Source organism: Bos javanicus, chromosome 15 (genome assembly GCF_032452875.1).
Source record: "Bos javanicus breed banteng chromosome 15, ARS-OSU_banteng_1.0, whole genome shotgun sequence".
Taxonomy (NCBI): Eukaryota; Metazoa; Chordata; class Mammalia; order Artiodactyla; family Bovidae; genus Bos; species Bos javanicus.
Genome location: NC_083882.1, coordinates 41,741,928 through 41,766,320, shown reverse-complemented (window position 1 = coordinate 41,766,320; position 24,393 = coordinate 41,741,928).

Sequence of the window (24,393 nt, the reverse complement as noted above, 5' to 3'; positions counted from 1 at the left end):
GCTTCTCAGGTGGCGCTGGTGGTATAGAATCCAGCTGCTAATGCAGGAGATGTAAGAGACACTGGTTTGGTCCCTGGGCATGGAAGATCCCCTGGAGAAGGAAATGGCTATGCACTCCAGTAATCTTGCCTGGAGAATTTCATGGACAGAGCAGCTTGGTGGGCTACAGTCCACAGGGTCGCAAAGAGTCGGACATGACTAAAGCAACTTGGGATGAATGCATGCTGAAGTGCCTACTATAAGCGGGTCACTGTTAGAGGAGCTGAAGACAGTGAAGAAGAATTTGGCAAAACGAATACAATATTGTAAAGTTTAAAAATAAAATAAAATAAAAGGATACTATGAATAAGGAAAAAAAAAGAAAAAGAAACAGAAGGATAAGGAGGAGAATGAGAAGAAGACAGAACCTTGGGCTTCTGTTAGCATCCAAGCAAGTGGGGCCAGCTTGTTGGCTTGCAGGCAGTTCACAGTTCACAGTTTGACACCATTTAGTGGGATGCATGTTGTTCTATCGGGAGCCACAGATTGAGCGTGTGCGTGTGCGTGTGCGTGTGTGTGTGTGTGTGTGTGTGTGTGTGTGTGTATGGTGAGCAGTGGGACTCAGAAGGACAGGACATGACATAAGGATGCACATGTATGTTTAGCAATGAGGCCCCAGAGAAGGTACCATAGGAGAAAAGACATTTGAGCTGGGTCTCTAAACAGTAAATAGAAGCTTTTCAGACTTTGTATGGAAGGGCATTTTCAGCAGAGGAATAGAATGTGCGAAAGGCCAGAGGAATGTTTGGATTAGAGCAGATAAAGAGGCATCTCCAGGAGTCCTGCCCAGAATTCCCATGTTACCCCACCCAGGTGGCCTTGGCAACCTCATAGGGTGCCATGGAGTTTTGAAGTCAGATGGAGCTGAGTTTGAGTCAGCCCTTACACTGGGGTCCTCTGTGACATGAGATAAAGCCATTTAGTTTCTCTGAGTGTAATTTTCTCCTTTGTAAAATGGGATAATAATATCTTCCTCACAGGTAGATAGAGATGAAATGAAGCGATATATGAAAAAGCATTTGGCATTATACCTGGCCAATGTACGTGAGACTAGTAATTACTACTCCCCGATAGAACTGCTCTGAGGTGTGTGTGTGCACACATATGAATGCTGGAGGGTAATGGGTGCCTCACAGGGAGGTATATGTGTCTTTCCCTTCCCCCCTTATTGTCTAACACCCTCCTTTTGACACTGAAGTCACAGAGGGTAATGGGAGATAAAATGTGGAGTAAAGACATACCCGCATCCCAACTATAGCTCTGCCACTTATCATTCTGGCAAATTACATCCCTTCTCTAAACCTTCATTTTATTATCTGTAAAATGGGAAGTATTAAGACCTAACTCATAGGGTTGGTATGAGGGTTAAAAGGGTATAATACATCTAAAGTGCTTGGCATAGTTTTAGGAGCTCAGAATCTATTATGGTGATGTGAAATTGCTTTGTACAGCATAAAGCATTGTAGAATGTAAGAGGTTATTATTTTATTAAGGCAAAATTCATGGATCCAAAGGTTAATAGCTATTTCAAGCCAAGGTTTGGTTTTTCTGCTGACTCTGTTGTTGGGAACGGAGTCGTGGAAGGACTCTGCCTTCATTTCCTGTGCTAGCCGGGGAATAACCGACATTGTTCCTCACACCCTGCAGCCATCAGGCAAGCCACAAAGCAGCCCAACCAATGTCAAAACAAAATGCGAGGTTGTGTCTTGACATCCCAGGGGAAAGAACATGTTTGTAATTGTGCGAAATGTGACGCAACAAGAAACATGGACAGTATGGTAAGTAAGTTAAATTGACTGTGAAACCTACATCATGATTCTAAGACAGCTTAAAGTTTGAGATTTGAAAATTTTCTTTAAAAAGCCATAAATTAAGAAAATTGTGAGCGCCATCTTGTGGAGAGATCTCTCTTAAAACATCATATTGGAAAACACATCCTCTACATAGCATCTCTAAAAAGGCAGATAGCATCCATCCATCACTTTTCCACACATCTATCCATTCATCCATCTCATAATCCACTCAATAAGTTTTTCATTTGTTTACATGCTTTCTATGCTTTGGTCTGGGGATGCCAAAACCCTACTTGGAAGGAGCTTACAGAGGGTGATGGTAGCGATGAACAAATACATAGTTCTGGGGAGCCCTGATGGGAGGCCCTGAATTCAGTTCATTGTTATTGAGGTTCAGGCGGCAAGCAGGGCAAACTTCCTGATGGCAGGGGCACCTACAGTGACATCTGAAGGATGAGAGTCTAGGCGAGGAGAGCTCTAGCAGCCCTAAATGGAGCTACTTCTTCTGTGCTATCGTGTGTCCTCCAGTCCCCACCCTAGTGGTGATGACAAATTGGAGCATGTCCAGCAGACAGTGGTCAGTGTGGTAAGAAGAGACTTAAGAAAGGAAGCAGGGGAAGAGCTGTGAAATGAAGTGCCTGCTAAGTGGACAGATTCTATTACATAAGATGAATGCCACCTATTAATATTAGAAGGTATTAATAGCTGCCATTATGTTGAGTTCTTCATTTAATAGAATTCATTATCCTCACATCAGCAGAGCTGTGTTAGTGTGGGCCATTGGCCAAGATGTGGGAATGGCCTCATTACATGTGGCTGGACACACCATAATGTTCTGCATCAGGAATCTACCTCTATTACCTGTTACAGGTTGTTAATTGATAAATAGAACACATCTGATCCTCAACTCTACAATTGATAAATTGTATTACAGAAAAAAAAGGCTCAGCATGAAACTGGATAAATTGGCCAGTGCTTGGCTCACTTTTGAAGGATGGATGGCCCGTTAACCATCACCCTCCACTCCTTTGCAGACTGCTAGAACTAATGCTGAGCAGATCTATTTGCCTAAGCAAAGCAAACAGTAGGTTCAGCAGATGTGAGCATGGCCTGCTGCAGTCAGAGTGAGTGCTCTTCAGCTCAGCACAGTTCCCACCATTCTCAAGCGTCACTTGACTCTAAACTGTGTATCCATTACCTTTGGAATCACCTTGACACTATTGTTCTCCTTATGATAGAGAAGTATTTCCCTATACCTATGTCTTCAGTAACATTAACAAAATATAGGCCCCAAAGATTTTGAGTATCTTATGCAACACGGTGGGAAAGCATATTTCTTCATGGGATTAAAAAACATTCATATGTGTTTTACATATAAACCAAGTGGATCTGTGTCTTAGAGCTTGGCCATCTCTTCATTCACAGTATTTTCTTGGATTTTGTAAGTATTTGTTTCAAGATAAGCAGGAGCAACCCTGAGCTGTGTCTCTGAGCAGACAACATTAGCCTTGACTGTCACCCTTCCCTGGTGGTCCCTTCTTTCCAGATCCCTGCACTTTCCAAGAGCAGGCTGCCCACGTTGAAAGGGCCATGCATGGGACTTAAGGGCAAAGCCTCTACATTTCAACAATTTCTTGTTGTGGATCCCTGCTTCCCTTCTTTAGTTCAACTCAGGTCAGAGGCAAGATGATGTTTCATTGGGATGGCCTTGGTGTTCTACTGTCCACAATTATGCCTAAAGTAATTTGCTGTCTTTGAAGTCAGCCATTGATTTATCAGTTCACTAGTCCGGCTCCTGCCTCCTAGCCATCACCCCTCCACTGCTGCTGCTGCTAAGTCGCTTCAGTTGTGTCCGACTCTGTGCGACCCCATAGACAGCAGCCCACTAGGCTCCTCTGTCCCTGGGATTCTCCAGGCAAAAATACTGGAGTGGATTGCCATTTCCTTCTCCAATGCATGAAAGTGAAAAGTGAAAGTGAAGTCGCTCAGTCGTGTCCAACTCTTAGCGACCCTATGGACTGGAGGCTACCAGGCTCCTCCATCCATGGGATTTTCCAGGCAAGAGTACTGGGGTGGGGTGCCACTGCCACCCCTCCACAGCTGGGGGAAATGAAGTCTCAGCTTCGGGCTCTTGCCCTCCCAGCCTCCTTCCTTCAGGCTCTGGGGCTGGTCCTGTTTTCAGTGGGAAGGAAAGATACTGTGGAGGAAAGATACTGGTGGGAGGAAAGATATTGTGGGGTTGAGCATGAAGGCTGTCCTGCCACCTCTCTGGATCCACTTCTTACCCCATCTGCTGTGAGGCTTCTGCTTTGTCCTTCTCACCAAATGCTAACCCTCGAGGACCTGCCTTGAGGACCTTCCAGAACTTTCTGTTCCTATTTAGGACAAAGTGCTCAGATGAACTGTTTTTTCATGCAAGCTGCTGGCGCATTCAGCATTCTTCAGGGGGGTCACAAGAGGGGGCAGTCTAACCAATCACAAATATTTGCCACACCCACTGGCCAATAGAGGGAAGACTGTACTGTGTTAGTGAAATTGATGATGTAATGTTCAGAAAATAATAGTGCTCCAAGCTTAAATGGGGCTTCCTAGGTGGTGCTACCGGTAAAAGAAGCATCCACTCCAGTATTCTTGCCTGGAGAATCCCATGGACAGAAGAGCCTGGTGGACTACCGTCCATGGAGTCGCAAAGAGTCAGACACGACTGTAGTGACTTAGCATGCATGCAAGCTTACATGATGCATAGACCCCTTTTTAATGAAAAAAGGCTGGCCAATTATTTTCTTACCATAATTAACTTAAATATGTGCAGCCATTAACCTACAGGTAAAGACCAAAACAAATACGTACGTTTAAGTATAAATGATACTGCAAACACTACTGTTCAGATAAACCTTTTCCAGATTTATAAAGTGTCAACAAATGAACAAAGCTAACAGCATTCCTCTACTCTAAATAGCCTCCCTTACACTGAGTTGACCAAAACGCTCATTCAGGTTTGAACTTCTCAGCCAACCCGGTTAGGACGGTGATGCCTTTGTGTCTACGGTACGTAGCGAGGGCGTTTGTTGCTCAGCTAACAGTGATCGCGGTGTTTGTGTGGAGGCTCGTCTTGCTCACTTTCCATTAGCCTGAGACACGTCAAGCGGTGCTGGTTGTCCCCTCTGCTGTCACAAACACAAACCTACCTGCGGATATGGGAATTCTGTGGCTGTGCTTGTCAGCCCATCGATCCACAGGATTCTTAGATTTTCATCAAAATGAAAACACAAAAATTTTTTAAAAAAAGTTAAAACCTCATGAACCCAGAGACAACATCCCTAGGCTGCAGTTTGAGAAACACGAAAGTGAAAAGCCCGATGGGATGACTGTCTCACTGTCATGGGAAATGGAGGGGGATAGCAGGGACTTAAACTGTCAGAGGGTGCCCAGATTAGTTTCTATCTACTTTAATCTTTGTCTCCTCAAAGCTGGCCTGCTCTCAGATTTACTGGGGAAACGGAAGCAGCTCATCTATTCACGTGTGTTCTGATCCTCGGCTCTCATTCCGCCTCTGACTGTGTTGCCAGACCTCCCCCGGGGAGGGCTTGTCCTCCTGCCTACTGCTGGGCATAGGATTGGGAGGTTTATGTAGTGGAATCTGACCACTCATTGTTCAGAAACACAGATTGGAAACCCTGGTCTGAAAAAATTTTCAGCCATTTCTATGTTTGATTGTATATGTTTACCATCAGGAGAATTTTAGCTCATCGCCATTGGGAGGGCCCAAGAAAACTGCCTTCTGGAATAGCTTCTGGTTATAAAGGATGTTTCAGAGTAAGGAAGGAACTCTGACCAAAGAAATGTTCAAGCAGCTACCAGGGACCCACGAGCTTAGTTGCCTTTTACAAGCTGGGCAGATGAAAAGAATTTGAACTGCTCTGTGACTGGCAGTAGTAACCCCCAAACCCAGCAAAACATTTTGAGTTGTTATTGAAACGTGGTTTTTCAGCCTCCAAACACTGACTTGCCTGGGCTGAGGCAGTATAACACCTCGGTATATCCATGGAGCCTTCCCCAGAGTCCGATTAACAGGCTTCATTCACCTGCAGCTCACCTTCTATGGCCCATTAGTGGTCAGTATCACCTCACTCCAGTACTCTTGCCTGGAAAATCCCATGGACAGAGGAGCCTGGTGGGCTGCAGTCCACGGGGTTGCACAGAGTCGGACACGACTGAAGCTACTTGGCAGCAGCAGCAGCAGTGGTCAGTATAACCACGGCCAAGATGGGTTTTCTCTTACCTCCCAGAGCTGATTGCCCACAGCTCTGCCTGGCCCAAGAATCCAAGTACCAAACCTCAAGGAGTACTTTAGACTCCTCCTTAAGTGCTGCTGCCAACTTCATTTTAACTCCCAATGCTCTTATTAACTTGACCTTTCTACCCTTATTTTCCCTAAAACTCAATAGTCTCAGTTTAGTGGTACTGCTTATATTTCTGCAAAATAATCTTACATGTATTTTAAAATGAATTGGGGTGTGAATGATTGAATGATCTTGTATACACATACAAGAGAATATGCATGGGAGTTAGTTCTGGATTCACACAGCCTGAATTTTAACTTTGTCTTAATACTCAGGAGCCGTATGACCTTAGACAAACTGCTCGATTTTCCTAGGTCTTAGTTTTCTTATTTGTAAAATAGGGATCATGGTGGTGGTGGTTTAGTTGCTAAGTCGTGTCTGACTCTTGCAACCCCATGGACTGTAACCTGCAGGGTCCTCTGTCCATGGGATCCTCTAGGCAAGAATACTGGAATGGGTTGCCATTTCCTTCTTCAGGGGATCCTCCCGACCTAGGAATTGAACCTGTGTCTCCTTCATGGCAGGTGGATTCTTTACTGACTGAGCTACAAGGGAAGCCCCAAAATAGGAATCCTAAGGGTACCTATTTCATACTGCTGTTGAGAGAACTAAATGAGGTAACACAGTATCAGCACATAGTAGGCACTAAGCTGTAATTTATTATTATTGTTATTCTATTTTTGGCTGCCCCTCATGGCTTGTAGAATCTTAGTTCCTCGATCGGGGATTGAACCTGTACCCCCTGAATTGGAAGCATGGAGTTTTAACCAATGGACCACCAGGGAAGTCCCTGTTACTCTTGTTGTTAATTGAGCATTAATATATGCAGGACTTTGGGCTGGGCATCAGGGATTTCAAATTCTCCACCCTCAAGTAACTCGTAACAGATCTGAGGTCTTCTCAGGAGCCACTCAGATTAGGGTTAATGGTCAGACTAATTTTATGAGCAATCCACTGATTTTGGGGCCAGAGCAAACATAATTCTCCCCAATCACCCAACCCCGATTAGGGTGGGATTAACATAGAGCCTATGTTCTAGAATTAGACTGCTTGATGAGGCCTAGAGTGTCCAGGTGGGGGGATGGGAGGGCAGCAAGTTCTGTTTCTACAGTCTCATAGCTCCGGCTTCACTTAATTTGGAAAGCCTAAGAACAGTAGCAGATGAGCAGCAGCCACCCACCCACCCCACCATTGAAAGAGGACACTGAAGACACAGCCAAAGAGCCGTGTCCCATCCATGGCTGCCGCACAATAAAGTTAGAAGGAACCTCAGGCCATCTTTCCTTCCTAATGGTTGGAACCATATGTCTGAAGCAGAATTTATAAAGAGATTGCTTTATTCGTTGTCTCCTCATTTCTGAGTCAGTAAACAAATAACTTGTTTTCTGGAGCTTCAGGGAAGCCCAGATTGACATGTTAGCCAGAAAGTAATATGCCTTCTTTCTGGGATGGCTGTCTATATGCATTCCAATCCAGATAAAAAATATATTGGAATTTGTTCAAAATCTATCAATTGGGCCATTTTCTCAATGACAAACAGATGGCTTCTTTGAGTTATACAGAGATGGGGCATTTTTTTCTTTTGTTCATCTCAGTTTTTATGGTTTAAAAGAATTAGTGTTTAATCCCAATTCCAAAATTGTTAATTAGTTTGTATTTGCTTCACTAAATCTGTTAAATAGATTTTTATCACTTCAGCTATATCTCCCTGGCAGCATCTGGTGTCAAGTTTGCAGAAATAATGTTGGTTTTACAGCCAAAAATCAGAGGTTAAACCTCAGGACCACAGATGTGACAGCATTAAAGGGAAATTCATCACCCCCAAGACTTTCATTCCCATATATTTTAGAATCAGTCCAAACATGAACCAATGTTATTTTCCCCCTTTCATTCTCAAGGAGCACAGTGGCTCAGTTCCTTTTTGATTTACGTATGTGATTGTTATTGATCAGAGCGCCTGGGGAGACCTCAGTCCATCCCAGCCATAGCCTTGGAAAATTAGAAGAGGATCTTCTTGCTTAACACCTTTACTGTTGCTTTCAGGGGCTTCCATCCTAGGCTAGTGCTATACAAGATAAAGGCAGTTTATTCAGTTGATAAAGGGTTGGGGTAAGAAGAGCTGAGCAGACAAAAGCTCTGTAACTTCACCTACAGGTAGGGGGTGTAATATAAAAGCAAGGTAGACTTGCAAACAGAAATTTTGAACTTGAATCCACATACTCAGAGAAACATCCAGATGTCTGGATCTAACATCCAACATTTCATTCAGAATAACTCTGATTGAATTTCCTTTAAGAAAGTATTCCACTGGTTGAAAAATATTTTTTGACACTCTCAATTTTGATATAATTTTAAATGTTCAGAAAATTGTAATAATACCAAGGACCCATTTGCATAATCACTGTTCTCTTTTTCTAAATACAAACGTAGCTGAACCATTTGAGGGTAGTTCTGTTCAGTTCAGTCGCTCAGTTGTGTCCGATTCTTTGCGACCCCATGAATTGCAGCATGTCAGGCCTCCCTGTCCATCACCAAAATCTGGAGTTCACTCAAACTCATGTCTGTCAAGTCGGTGATGCCATCCAGCCATCTCATCCTCTGTCGTCCCCTTCTCCTCCTGCCTTCAATCTTTCCCAGCATCAGGGTCTTTTCCAATGAGTCAGTTCTTTGCATGAGGTGGCCAAAGTATTGGAGTTTCAGCTTTAGTATCATTCCTTCCAAAGAACACCCAAGACTGATCTCCTTTAGAATGGACTGGTTGGATCTCCTTGCAGTCCAAGGGACTCTCAAGAGTAAGTTGGCATTAATTATGGGTTTCCCTGGTGGCTCAGTGGTAAAGAATCTGCTGGCAATGCAGGAGACCCGGGTTCAATCCCTGGGTTAGGAAGATTCCCTGGAGGAGGGCATGGCAACCCACTCCAGTACTCTTGCCTGGAAAATCCCCATGGACAGAGGAACCTGGTGGGCTACAGTCCATAGCGTCACAGAGCTGGACATGACTGAAGCCACTAAGCAGCAGTAGCAGGCATTGATTATATCCCTTTACCCCTAAGTATGTTGGTGTATATTTTTTTAAGAATGAGGACATTTTGTAATTTGTAATTTATACTACAGTACAATTATCAAAATTGGGAAATTTAACATGGACAAAATGCTGTCACCCAAATCACAGTCCAATTCAAATTTTGTCAATTGTCTTTATAGCTATTTTTTCCCCTGGTCTGGGATCTGATCCAGGTTCACACATTGCATTTAGTTGCCATGTCTCTCCAGTCCTCCTTAATTTGGAATATTTCCTCAGCTTTTGTCTTTTTTGGCCCTGACATTTTTGAAGAGTACAGGTCAGTTATTTTGTAAATTACCCCTCAATTTGGGTTTGGATAGTGTTTCCTCATGATGATACTCAGATCATGCATTTTTAGCTTGAATATCCCAGAAGTGATTCTGTGTCATTTTCTGAACATTGCATTGGAAGGGACATGGTGTTGCTTCTTCCCATTACTGGTGATGGTAGCCTTTATCTCTTGATTAAGGTGGTGTCTTCCAGGCTTCTCCAGTGTAAGTTCTCATTTTCCTTTGTAATTAAGTAGTTGTGATGCTGAAGCTGAAGCTCCAATAATTTGGCCACCTGATGCAAAGAGCTGACTCTTTGGAAAAGACCCTGATGCTGGGAAAGATTGAGGGCAAGAGGAGAAGGGGACAACAGAGTATGAGATGGTTGGATGGCATCAGCGACTCAGTGGACATAAGTGCACCAAATGGATATGAGTCTGACCACACTCCAGAAGTTAGTGAAGGACAGGGAAGCCTGGCATGCTGCAGTCCATGGGGTCAAAAAGAGTTGGACACGACTTAGTGACTAAACAACAAAAACAATTTGTGGAAAGATACTTTAAGACTATATAAATAGTTTAATCATATAATAGTCTCTTTATCATATATCACCATTGATAATTCTAGCATTCATTGCTAATTCCTACTTGAATCTATTATTACTATGATGATTGTAAAACGGTGATTTTTATAATTCACATTGACCTAGATTTAGCTAGCTAGAAGGGGCCCCTGTAAGTTGGTTCCTATATTTTTTGATATGTTTCTATAATTTTCTGAGCATTTCTTTACTTTCTGTGACAAGATGCTCGAAATTCTTCTCTTAACCTTGGAATCAACCATTTCTCCAAGGAACCCTGGTTCCTTATACTATTACAAGATATAATATTTATAAGATTTGAGCAGTAGATGTGTTCATTGTTGCTGGCACATTATTGCTTCTAGCACCTTTCAGCTTAAAGATCTAGAAAACATACACACACACGTAACTACTTCTCTCTCTATTCCATACCACTAATTCCAATCCTACACAACAGGGTTCATCCTAAACTTCTCCCATTCCATGTTTGTAATAGCTGTCTCTTACAGTGAGAAGCCTGGTACCCATCATTTCAATCTATTTGTTCATTTGCTCAATCATATTTTTCACAGAAAATGGTTTCAGAATTGCTAACCCATACGACTGCAAGAACCAAGCCTATAGTAGAATTATTTATTTACAGGTTTTTTTCCCCCTTCATATTGAAGGTACACAGTCAAAGCACTGTGTTTAAAACTTCCTTGGAGGGCTGGGATGGGGTGGTGGGAGGGAGGCTCACGAGGGAGGGGATACACATATACTGAGTGAACTCCGGGAGTTGGTGATGGACAGGGAGGCCTGGCGTGCTGCGATTCATGGGGTCGCAAAGAGTCGGACACGACTGAGCGACTGATCTGAACTGAACTGATGACTGATTTATGTTGTTGTACAGCAGAAATCAACATAACATTGTTAAGCAATTATCCTCCAATTCAAAATAAAAACAAACTCACTTGAATTTGTTATCATCTTGTGTTTTTCTCCTTCACTATGGTTATGTGACTTTTAAATTATGGTTAGGTTCATTTTTTTTTTCCTGTTTGTATTCCACTTTAGAGTTTTCAAACTGACATCCATATTGATTTGACTTTTTTTTTTAAATTAATTTTATTTTATTTTTAAACTTTACATAATTGTATTAGTTTTGCCAAATATCAAAATGAATCCACCACAGGTGGATTATTTTTTTTAATGTTTAAAACATTAACATGATTCCAAACTCCAAACTATGTAAAAAATTACTCTCACTGAAGTATTACTTGCTTATCCAGGTGGTTCCCATCCACCCCTGTAGGTGACAACTCTTATTAGTTTCTGGTTTGTCTTTTCTCAATTTCCTTTTGCAATTAAGTAAGCAATCACAAGAAAATTTCTTATTTCCTCTTCTCACACAAAATTAAGAATACTATATATAGCCTTTTGCTGTGTGCTTTTTTACTTACAAAATATGTTCTGGAACTCACTCCATATCACTTCATAGAGAGCAAGTCTATTGTCTTTTACCACTGCACACACACTACTCCACTGTATGAATTCAATTTAGTTTATTCAACTCCTCTTCCATGTATGAACATGTAAGTGGTTTCCAACATTTTGCAATTACAAATAATGCTGCAGTGAATAGACTTGTGCATATATCACTTTGTATTGTTGCAGGTATATTTTTAAAGTGAATTCCTAGAAGTGGATTTCTGGAACGAAAGGTAAATGCATATATAGTTTTGTTAAATACTGCCAAATTCCCCTCCCTAAGGCTGCACAATTTTGCATTCCTATCAGCAGTGGATGAAAGGGTTTATTTCTCCTCAGCCTTGCCAGTACAATGTGGTGCCAAGTTTTAAATTTTTGCTATTTTGATAGAAGATAAATGGTATTTCAGTGTAGTTTTAAATTGCATTTCTCTTTTTATGAGTCGAATGACTTCTTATAAACTTCAGAACCATTCAATATTTTTTGGGGTAAATTGTCTGTTCATGAACGTTGCCCATTTGTCTATCAGGTGTTTGGGCTCTGTGTCCTCAATTTTTAAGAGTTTTTTGTATATTATGGATATTAGACCTTTAACTATGACAAGCACTGCATATTTTTTTTTGAAAAAAGTTTAATATCACTATTAAAGATGGTTAGTTCGGTTCAATCGCTCAGTCGTGTCTGACTCTTTGCAACCCCATGAATCGAAGCACGCCAGGCCTCCCTGTCCATCACCAACTACCGGAGTTCACTGAGACTCACGTCCATCGAGTCAGTGATGCCATCCAGCCATCTCATCCTCTGTCATCCCCTTCTCCTCCTGCCCCCAATCCCTCCCAGCATCAGAGTCCTTTCCAATGAGTCAACTCTTTGCCTGAAGTGGCCAAAGTACTGGAGTTTCAGCTTTAGCATTAGATAGTTAGTAACTGGCTATAAATATGTATACTTGTGTTGACTGTTGACAAACTCTATGCTGTTTACTCCTGTGTGTGTGTGTGTGTATGTGGAGTGGGGGGAATAATTATAAACCTCAAATACCCTTGATTTACCCTAGATTAAAATGAAAGCTAAATAGCCTTTTCAACAAATAGTAGTGGAGCAATTGGCCATTGATAGGCAAAAAAAAAAAAAAAAAAGAAGAAGAAGAAAGAAAAGAAAAGAAAAAAGAAGAGAAAAAAGAACCTCAGTCAAAGTCTCATACTTTATAGAAAAATTAAAGTGGGAAAATGTAGGAGATAAAGCTTTTAGAAAGAAACATATGAGACAATCTTGAGGATCTAGGGGTAGGCAAAGGGTTCCCAAACTTGATGTCAATACCACAAAATGGATAAATTAGCTGTAAATGGAGTATAACCTTTAAACATTGTGAATCACTATATTTTACACCTGTAACATATAATATTGTATGTCAAGTAAACTTCAATAAAATAAAATAATAATAAAATAAATTTAAAAAGAAGGAAAAAAGAAAATGGATAAATGAGACACTTTCACAATTATACTTTTTCTCTGTGAAAGCCTGTGTGAAGAGGATAAAAGAAAACTATAGATTGGGGGAAAATATTTGCATACCACATGTTTGACAAAGGACTAGCATCCAGAGTATACAAAGAACACTTAAAACTCAACAGTAGAAAGTCAAACAGTCCAATTAGAAAATGGGTTGAATATATAATGCCAAAATAATGGTACAACCACTCCAGAAAGCAGTTTGACAGTTTCTTAAAAGTTAAAACTAGTGTACAACCCAACAATTATACTCTTGGACATTTATCCAGAGAAATGAAGACAATGTTCACACAAAAGTGTGCACACGTTTATAGGAGCTTTATTTGTAAAAGCCAAAAACTAAAATCACCTCAGATGTCCTTCAAGAGGTGAATGCTTAAGCAAACTGTGGTTCGTACATATGACGGAATACTGCTCAGTGGTGAAAGAAATAGACCATTGACATGCAACAGCTTGGACAAATCTGCAAAGGAGTTCTGATGAGCAAAACGCCAGCCAATACCAAAATGTTGCATACTGTATGATTCGATTTGTAAAACATGCCTGAAATGAAAACGTTTTAGAAATGAGAGGACAGATTTGTGGTTTTCAGAGGATAGGGCTCAGGGAAGAGAGATGGGAGGCAGGTGGGTGTGATTTTAAAAGGGTAAATGAAGGATTCTTGCCTTGTTGGAACTGTTCATTGTTTTGACTCAGGTGGTGGATTCATGATCCTACACGCATGCGTGCATGTGTGTAGCTCAGTAGCTCAGTTGTGCCCAACTCTTTGTGACCCCATGGTTTGTACCCCACTCGACTCCTCTGTCCATGGAATTTTCCAGGCAAGAATACTGGAGTGGGCTGCCATTTCCTGCTCCATGTGATCTTCCTGACCCAGGAATTGAACCCATGTCTCTTATGTTTCCTGCATTGGCAGGCAGGTTTTTTTTTTTTTTTTTTTAACCACTGTGCCACCTGGGAAGCCGGCATGATCCTACACAGGTGACAAAATTGTATGGAACTTACGCACACACACACACACACACACACACACAGACACACAGACATACACACACACAGACACACACAAATGAGAACAAGTAAAACTGAGGAAGTTAGAATAAGATGGGTAAATTATATAAATATCAATGTGCTAGCTTTGATATTATGCTATAGTTTTGAAAAACAAAATGTTTTGTTACTCCTGGGGGAAACAGGAAAAGTGTACAAAATATCTCCCTGTATTATTTCTACAAATGCATGTGATTCTACATTTATCTATAAAATTCAACGAAAAATTAAAGTCAAAGCCTACAGGCTTTTCAGAGAAGGCGATGGCACCCCACTCCAGTACTCTTGCCTAGAAAATCCCATGGATGGAGGAGCCTGGTAGGCTGCAGTCCATGGGGTCACAAAAGTCAGACACAACTGAGCAACTTCCCTTTCATTTTTCACTTTCATGCATTGGAGAAGGAAATGGCAACCCACTCCAGTGTTCTTGCCTGGAGAATCCCAGGGACGGGGGAACCTGGTGGGCTGCCGTCTATGGGGTCGCACAGAGTCGGACATGACTGAAGTGACTTAGCAGCAGTAGCAGCAGCAGGCTTTTAGCAAAAACCTTGAGAGAATCTTTAAGAGCCATCAATCCTTCTCCTTTAATAATGGTAGAACCCCTGCCAATAGGATCCATTCACTAGCTCGTTCACCAAGCATTTACTAATGTGCATGTACTCTGATAGGCAACGCCCATATGCAGCTCATGCCCTAAAGATCTCAGAGGCTGGAGGGAAGACAGGTGTGCTCACACACTCTCTGATACCAGGTGCAAAGAACTGAGAGCTATGGTAAAAGTGCAGGTGGGAGACGAGAGGAGAGTACAGTTCACTTCTGGGGGGTCAGGGATGGCTTTAGGAAGGTCAGGCATTTGAGGCTAGTTTTGAAGGATAAACAGAATTTTGAAAAGCAAGATAGGGAAAGGGATTCAAAGGAGAAATGTCAGGATAAAGCCAGGCGTAGAGTTCTGACAGCCTCCAGCTTGCTGGGGTGCAGAAATGACAAGTTTTCAGCAATACAACACATGGGGGATGGGTGTGTGATGCAAATGAAGCTGGGAAAGTTAGTGACAACTTTCTTTGGAAACTGACTAAGGGGCTCTGAAAGGTTAATGAACAGATTCCTTAAGGACTATTTCCTTAGTCAGTTTGCATATTTGGAGAGTTCAATTTTATAGTCATTTTGGTATGCGGTATCTCCCTGTTTGTTTTCTCACATACTGGTGCCTAGGTTGAAACTAAGGCAAAAGTCTCATTCTAAAATCTTATTGCACCTCCATTTCTAAGGGGTGGGAGCCTCATGGGGAGAAGGGAGGGAGACACAGAAAGAAATACACTATATACAGATATACACAGAAATAGAGAAAGACCAAAACAGAGAGAGACACAGAGTGAGAAAGAGTCAGAGTCAGACAATGAAGAGTCCAAGGAAGGACATGGGGAATGGAGGTGTTTTAGCTGGTCTAAGAGACCACCAGAGGTCAGTCTTGGGTCCTTCAAGAGGAAACCCAGAGGCATTTCCTCAACACTGGGTCTCACCTGAGGACCATTCAGAGGAATTTATTCCACTTTAATATAGCATGGAGTTAGCAGCTTTGAAATTCTTGACCACCAAGGGACTCTTAAAAGCAATGAAGCGGGAATCTCAGGAATGACCCATATGTCAGGCCTGGTTATTTATAACCCTCAGGACCACAATAAAAGGCAAGTTTAATCGCTTGGTGATTCTGCACTTGTGGGACCCAGATGTACAAACCCACCCCTCTGGCCCAGGAGTCTGCCTGAGCTTGGGAAGGAGGGAGTTTAGTGCTCGGCCTGATTGAGAAGCCTTGCTTGGGCTTGGGCTAGGTCCAGGGCTGGGCTGGTTTAGGACTGGGCCTAGAGCTGGTCCAGGTCATCCTGGGTTTCAACTCTGGTCCCCAGGTTACTGACTTTCCTGTTGTTGGAAATCAGCTTCACGGGTTCAGTCAGGAAACTGTGCTGCCACTACGGCTGTCTCTACAGGAGGCTCCCCAAGGCCCCCAACCTTTGAGCTCAGTAAGGAGATTGGTTTTCAGCAATCCCATTCTGGGCCCTGTGGCTTCCGGGAGCAGACTTTGGGACTTGGGGTCAGGTGTCCCTGGTCTGTGTCTTGGCCAATGTCATTACTCATAGGCAACAGGGCTCTCAAGGCTCACCTCTCATTTCTTTTGAGTTATACCTTCTGATCCAGGGGAGCTTGACCCGGAGGTCAAGGGCAATATCCTTTGAGATGCTCTCATCTTTACTTGCTGTGGCTGCTGGTCCCTGGGATACACGGGTCCTGGTGAAGGCCTGCCATCAGGGAAGGGGGCAGATGAGGGTGGGCAGCTGCCAGAGAATCTGTGGGAGCCAGGCTGTTCACGTGAAAGAGACAGAGCAGGGCAGTCCCTCTGGTTCCATTTTATCCCCTTCCATTAATAAGCCTTTGCCAAATATTGGCAATACAGATCATCCTTACCAGCACCATCATCCTCCTCATTGAAACTATAGCTCTGGTACTGTTCCAACTGATCTCAAATAATCTTTACACCAGCCTATGAGGCAGGTCCTCTTATTGTACCATTTACAGAAAGGAAATTAAGGCCCACAGAGAAAGGCTAATAACTGGTATAAAGCCACAGGGCTAGTAGATGGCAGAGTCCCGTAGCCAACACACTGAGCCACTGCGTGGATGAAGATGACTATGTTGGCCCTTGAAGATCTTACAGTTCAGTGGAGCACAGGCCACTGACATGGACCAGGGTCACCAAGGAAGGCCAAGGAACTGAGAGTGGAAGTTTGGGGTGGATTTGGCAAAGCGGACGGAAGGCTGTTGGAGGGAACACTTATTCCCCACTTTTGATGTTCCCTTCCACGCAGAGGACAAGTTTCTACAACCCTCCTGGCTTCTTCCTTGATGGGTGTGTTTGGGACAAGGAAGTAGACACGTACAGCTCGGCCCCTTTCTTGCTAGGGCTGAGTGACCAGGCAGAGTGACCAGGGCAGGCATCAGGGTGAGGAGCCATGGTTGTCCATGGCTTCTGTGACTGGGGTGCCCTTTCACTTCTGGGTTCATTATAAGGAAGTCCTTTGTGGTATACCTCAGCCTTATCCTCCTGTATCAGCCTTTTCAGTAATAAAGTTCCAGCTTCAGGGACTTCTCTGGAAGAATCCGCCTTCCAATGCAGGAGATGTGGGTTTGATCTCTGATCAGGGAATGAAGATCCCACATGCCACGGGGCAACTGAGCCGGCAGGTCGCAACTTGAGAACCTGTGTGCTGCAGCTACCGAGGCTGCGTGCTCGAGAGCCCACGCACCACAACCAGGGAGCCTGTGCACTGCAACTCGAGAAGAGCTCGTGTGCCACAACAAAGACCCAGCACGGTGAAAAAAAATCCAACTTCTGGCTGACCACTCGGTAAATTGGGATCTCAGGCCGGGAAGAGAGCATGGCCATTTATGGGCCTCCCTTGAGCTATTTGAGGTACAAGGTAAATTAGCAAGAGCAAGAAGCAGTGCCCAGAACGCCATCTAGGCCTGTCCTGAAACGACCTCGATGGGCAGTACTTAAAGGGCGGGAAAAAGCCATCAGGACTTTTCATTTCTTCCCTTCCTGTTCAAAGTTCAGTTGGCTAGCAATGCCAGAAGCTTGACAGTTCTTCACTTTTTGTCACCGCCATCTCGACGGGCCTTTTCCAGGGGAAGAAAGGCCTTTCCAGAGACAGCTCACCTTAGGCTGAAAAACTGGTGGGGCAGGAAGCGAGGAGTGGCTGCACACCCAGAAGCTTCCTCGTTGGGTTGGTACAGACTGGAAAGCGGTGGAGGAGGTTCCCTCAGCCCTGCTGGGTCACTCAGAGGGGCTGGGAGTGTGGGCTGTGCCGAAGGAAGGAGAGGTATCTTGGGTCTTGCCTGTAAAACAGTTTCAGGTGTTCATGCAAACTCGGGACCTAACAGTAGCATTCTGAATCAAAGTCCCTGGCTCTTTTGGGCTGGGGGACAAGGGTGTCACCCCCCATTTCTGCTATGCAGGACCTCAACCTACAGATAACCTCTACCAGAGGAATGTTTGGAGACACAAAGTCTCCATGTCCTTGACTGTCTCAAAAGCAGCTTATGTTACTATTGATAGTGAAGGCTAGGCTCAGGTGGTAATTAAAAATAAAAGCAACAAGAGCATCATCACCAACTGAAAGTGGAAGTGAAGTCGCTCAGTCATGTCCGACACTTTGCGACCCCAGGCTTCTCTGTCCATGGGATTTTCCAGGCAAGAATACTAAAGTGGATTCCTTCTCCAGGGGATCTTCCCAACCCAGGGATCAAACTCACTAAGTGCTAGCATTATAACCGTTTTACAAAGAGGAAACTGAGGCTTAGAGAACTTAAGTACACTTGCCTCAGGTCATGCAACTGGTAAATGGCAGAGCCGGGGTATAAACCTAGGCACTCTGGCTCTGCAGCCAGGCTTATAATTCATAATACTACATTATGTCACAGTCTGAAATGCCTTTGGAAAGCCTGTATATTAATCCTCTTACTGTAGTAGATGAGGAAACTGGGGCCCAGAAAGCATAAACGACTTGTCCAAGGTCAGTCAGTTAGTACTAGAGTTTGAACCCAGCTTTGAGCTCTTATCACACCACCATGTAGCCATGCTTTATTTTATTTTGTCTTATCTTACCTCATTTCATTTTTTGCTGCATCACCAAGCCGCATGTGGGATCTTAGTTCACTGATCAGGAATTGAACCTGAGCCCTTTGCATTGGGAGCACAGAGTATTAACCACTGGATCGACAGGGAAGTCCCATGTAACCATGCTTTATACCAAACCAAGTTTCAAGTCACTTTAGCCAAAACTCAAGCTTTGTGTTGACTAATTGGAAAGGACTAGAATTATTGTGGGTTTCCCAGGTGGCGCAATGGTAAAGAATCTGCCTGCCAATGCAGGAGATGCAAGAGATGAGAGTTTGATCCCTGGTCAGGAAGAGTCTCTGGAGTAGGAGATGGCAACCTGCTCCAGTATTCTTGCCTGGAAAATCTCTTGGACAAAAGAGCCTGGCAGTTCCACAGGGTTGCAAAGAGTCAGACACTACTGAGTGTGCACACACACACACAGAATTATACTATGATCTCCTGTCCTTAAAGAATTAAATCTTTCAGAACTCAACCCAGGCACTATCAGCTTGCCAGAGGGTACAGGTACCATGAAATAGCACCTCAAACTATGGAGAATCTTTCACTGGGGCAGGGTCCTGGCCTGGGTCAGCTTATGCCCCCGGTACTTCCACATCCATTTCCAGGCCAGGAGAACACCCCTTGGGCAAGTGAGAAAACATGGCATGATTCACTGTGTGGAAAAAAAAAAAAAATATATATATATATATATATGTGCAGTTTCTTCCTTCAGGCAAGCAGGCTCCTCTCAGATCACAAATGGTGACAGGTTTTCCATGGGAGGCACAGGCTCTGAAGGAAACCGAGAGCTCTGATGTAAACAACCCTCAGAGAAGGAGTAAATCATCTCTTGAAATGCTCTTGGCAGCTGTTCACTCACTAACAAAAACACCCTGCCTGGCGCAGTGATGGTCAACTCAGAAACCTCTCCAGAGGCTTGGTGGTTTGCAAGGTGTGGCTCTGTTCTTGGGCAGGGCCGGGCAGTGGACAGAGTGCAGGTGTCCCAGGCCCCTGAGGGGCGATGTGGGTGGGGGCAGGGAGCTGACCTGGCCTGGAAAACAAAAACAGTGTTCAGTTCAGTTCAGTTGCTTAGTTGTGTCTGACTTTTTGCAACCCCAAGGACCACAGCACGCCAGTCTTCCCTGTCCATCACCAACTCCTGGAGCTTACTCAAACTCAAGTCCATTGAGTCAGTGATGCCATCCAATCATCTCATCCTCTGTCGTCCCCTTCTCCTCCTGACTTCAATCTTTTCCAGCATCATGGTCTTTTCCAAGGAGTCAGTTCTTCGCATCAGGTGGCCAAAGTATTGGAGTTTCAGCTTCAACATCCCCCAGTGAACACTCAGGACTGATCTCCTCTAGGATGGACTGGTTGGATCTCCTTGCAGTCCAAGGGACTTTCAAGAGTCTTCTCCAACACCACAGTTCAAAAGCACCAATTTTTTGGTGCTCAGCTTTCTTTATAGTTCAACTCTCACATCCATACATGACTACTGGAAAACCATAGCTTTGACTGGACGGACCTTTGTTGGCAAAGCAATGTCTTTTTGTGGAGATCATTAATGTCTTATTAATCAAAACAGTGTGAGGAAGAATAATGCCTTGTTAACCAGGCTCCCTGGCAACTGGCCGTTGTGCCTAGCTCAGTGGGTGTGTGTCAAATGGAATTGAAATTAGTAGTGAGAAAATTCTGAATTGAAGTTCAAAACAATAAGCTGTTCAAGTGTAGGAAAAGGAGAGATGGCTTAGCAGAGGCCAGGGTCCAAAGCTCTGGGGAGCTTTAGCTGAGTGTGCACCCATCACAGGCTGGCTCTGTGCTGCAGTTGTCAGCAGAGCTCATGAATCCATCCTAAACCATGCTCCGGTCAGCTCTGATTCCTCATCAAAGCGAGAGATAAATCTCTGCAGGTTTTGCTTTGGTCAACTCATCAGTCTGGATCTGAAAACTGGTGTCCACCTCTGGGCCTCATATGTTAAAGGGGATTTGGGCAAATTGGAACGTATTCAGGGAAGAAAGATGCAGAGATTTGAAACCATGTCATGCTGAGTGATGAAGGGACTGGGGCTGGTGGGCGACAGAGCATGAGTCTCGGAGCGGGGAAAGAGGTGGGGAGTCGGGTTGTTTTAGAAATTGTGAAGGGAGCTTGTAGGAAGAGAGAAGTAGGCATTGGACCCAATGCAGCAGAGAGCTGGATAAAGAGCTTTAGCATCAGACAGACGTGGGTTCACACCCTGGTTCCTTCCCATTTGGTTGGGTGGCAACAGGCAAATCACGTGACCCCCTCAAGCTTCAAGACTTAACCAGTAAAAGGGGGACAGAGATGCCTTTTTCCCAGCATTGTCAGGATTATATACCATTCAAAAGACAGACGCTGTGCAGAGGAGTAGAATTGCAGGAGGAGGGGTATGAATCCAGGGCAAGAAAAAACTTTCTAACAACCACAGCTGGCTTTGAAAACTGACCTGCTTTTGCTATTGCTTTATGTTCATGTTTTCCTCCTGGGATAATGCCCTTACTTTTACTTCCTCTCATTTTGGCCTGCCTTATCATATTTCCTAATATAAATTATTCATCTACTTTTCATCTTTTACTCTTTGAAAGTGAGAAACGGAAAGCACACGTACAAGTCATCTGGCTCTCACAATCACTATTGTTAGCCAGGGCCCTGGATGTCTCTTTGGTTAGCCCTGAAGAGGCCCTTTAAGTGTTAAAGTGGACTTCAGCTTCTGGGGCTGGATGACCTGCCTGATATTAATGCCCCTGTGTTGAGACGCTACTCCACCCCTGGAGACAGTGTCCGGAGTCCTGCCGAGGGTAAGAGGCCAATGTCGCTGCCCTGACCCCCACCAAGAGAGCTAGCCAGATTGGGAGAAAACTCATAGGAGCTGTTAGAACTCTGTCTGCTGCAGCTGCTGCTGCTGCTAAGTCGCTTCAGTCGTGTCCGACTCTGTGCGACCCCATAGACGGCAGCCCACCAGGTTCCGCGGTCCCTGGGATTCTCCAGGCAAGAATACTGGAGTGAGTTGCCATTTCCTTCTCCAATGCATGAAAGTGAAAAGTGAAAGTGAAGTCACTCAGTCGTACCCCACTCTTAGCAACCCCATGGACTGCAGCTCACCAGTATCCTCCATCCATGGGATTTTCCAGGCGAGAGTACTGGAGTGGGTTGCCACTGCCTTCTCCAAGAACTCTGTCTAACCCTCTGTAAAAGTCAGCCCATTCCTGACTTCTGATGGGCCTGAACTTATTGTCAATTCCAATGGGCAGAGTGAGACTTTATCTGTTAGACTTCTTGGAAGGAGGCTTTCTTGGAGACCCGTGACTAATACCCATCAGCAGAAGCAGACAGCTCTCACTCGGACAATCTGAGAGCCCCTGATAGTGGCTGGGCGGGAAAGAGTGGGTGCAGTCTGGGAGCACGTGTACTGTCTGGTGGTGCTGACGGGCCCAGTGAGCTGGGGAATGAAATGTGGAGTCTGGAGAGTGAGTGTGGGGGACAGTGGAGTGCTATTTAAGACAGCGTGGATGGAGGGAGAACCTGGATGAGCGGTCGGGTGGGGAGCCCAGGGCTTAGTGGGCATGTAGTGTAGAACAGGCATCCCCAACCTCCAGGATCTAACGCCTGATGATCTGAGGTGGAGCTTGTTGCTGTTCAGTCCCTCAATCATGTCTGCCTCTGTGACCCCCTGGACTGTAGCATGCCAAGCTTCCTTGTTCTTCACCATCTCCTGGAGTTTGCTCAAACTCATGTCCATTGACTCTATGATGCCATCCAACCATCTCATCCTCTGTCATCCCCTTCTCTTCCTGCCCTCAATATTTCCCAGCATCAAGATCTTTTCTAGTGAGTTGGCTCTTCGCATCAGGTGGCCAAAGTATTGGAGCTTCAGCTTCAGCATCAGTCCTTCTAATGAATACTCAGGGTCAGTTTCCTTTAGGATTGACTGGTTTGATCTCTTTGCTGTCCAAGGGACTCTCAAGAGTCTTCTCCAGAACCATAGTTCAAAAGCATCAATTCTTCAGTGTTCAGCCTGGATGCATGATGCTGGACGCTTGGGGCTGGTGCACTGGGATGACCCAGAGGGATGGTACGGGGAGGGAGGAGGGAGGAGGGCTCAGGATGGGGAACACGTGTATACCTGTGGCGGATTCATGTTGATATATGGCAAAACCAATACAATATTGTAAAGTTAAAAATAAAATAAAAAAATATATATATATAAAAAGAAATAAAGTATACAACAAATGTGATGCACTTGAATCATCCTGAAACCATCCCCCACCCCCTCAGGTCCTAGGAAAAATCATCTTCTGCAAAACTGGTCCCTGGTGCCAAAAATGTTGGGGACCCCTGATATAGAGCATCCCCTCTGGAGGGATGGATGAAATAAAAAACAGGACAGTGGACAGTGAGGTCTATAAGCAAGGTAGTGAAGAACAGGATGGAATAAAAGCCAAAGAGCAGACATAAAATTCACACTGATGTCATGAACAGTGGGAGGGGTTGGTGGCTGTGGTAGGGAAAGGGATGGTGGGTTAAATGGTCGGGGTATGCGAATACTTGCCATGGCCCGCTTTTCAGGATGTCCTTCCAATAGGCTTCATTAGTCCCCTAGGATGTTGAAGTTTGTTCTCAGTCAGGGTAGGGACCATGGTAAAAACAGAGACCTGTCTTTAACGTGTATGCCAAACCTAACTGGGATCTGAATAAGGTCCATACATCACAGTTATGTCTCTTAAGAAACTTTTCATCTATAGGGTCCTTTACTCTTTCTTTCTTTAAACTTTCTTTTCAAAAGTTTACTTGTTGAAGAAGCTGAGCTTTTTGTCTTGCAGAATTTTCCCCAATCTGAATTTTGCTGCTTGTCTCCCTGTAGTAATATCTAGTTCTCCTCTTTTGTGATGCTACAACTGTAGATAATCATTAATTAGGCTCATTAATTTTTCAGGGTTTGCAAAATGGTGATATTCTACTTTGATCATTTCTTAAAATATTTATTAAATTAGAATACATTTCTATGGAGAGAAACTTCCTCTCAGGAACTGTCTCACTGTTATCATGTACAATCATATAAAAAGGCAGCAAAACACTAGATTCTTTCCCTTTATCAATTAGCAATTTGTAAACACGTTTGCTGCATTTCAGTCCATTGCAGTGCTAAGCATCTCCTTATCGGTGCTCAGGTCATCCCTTCATCGGCTGACTAGCAGAAACTTACTCAGGTGGCCTCTCAAGACCCTTTGACACAGCCTAATGCCATCCATGGGATCACGTGTCAGGCACAACTTAGCAACTAAACCACCACCACCACAATGGGCTTTGATGACTTCTTTCCCTGATAGCTCAGTTGGTAAAGAATCTGCCTGCAATGCAGGAGACCCTGGTTCAATTCCTGCGTTGGGAAGATCCCTGGAGAAAGATAGGCTACCCACTCCAGTATTCTTGGGCTTCCCCTGTGGCTCAGATGGTAAAGAATTTGCCTGCAGTGTGGGAGACCTGGGTCCGATCCCTGGGTTGGGAAGATCCCCAAGGAGAAGGGAAAGGCTACACACTCCAGTATTCTGGCCTGGAGAATTCTATGGGCTGTATAGCCCATGGGGTCCCAAAGGGTTGGATAC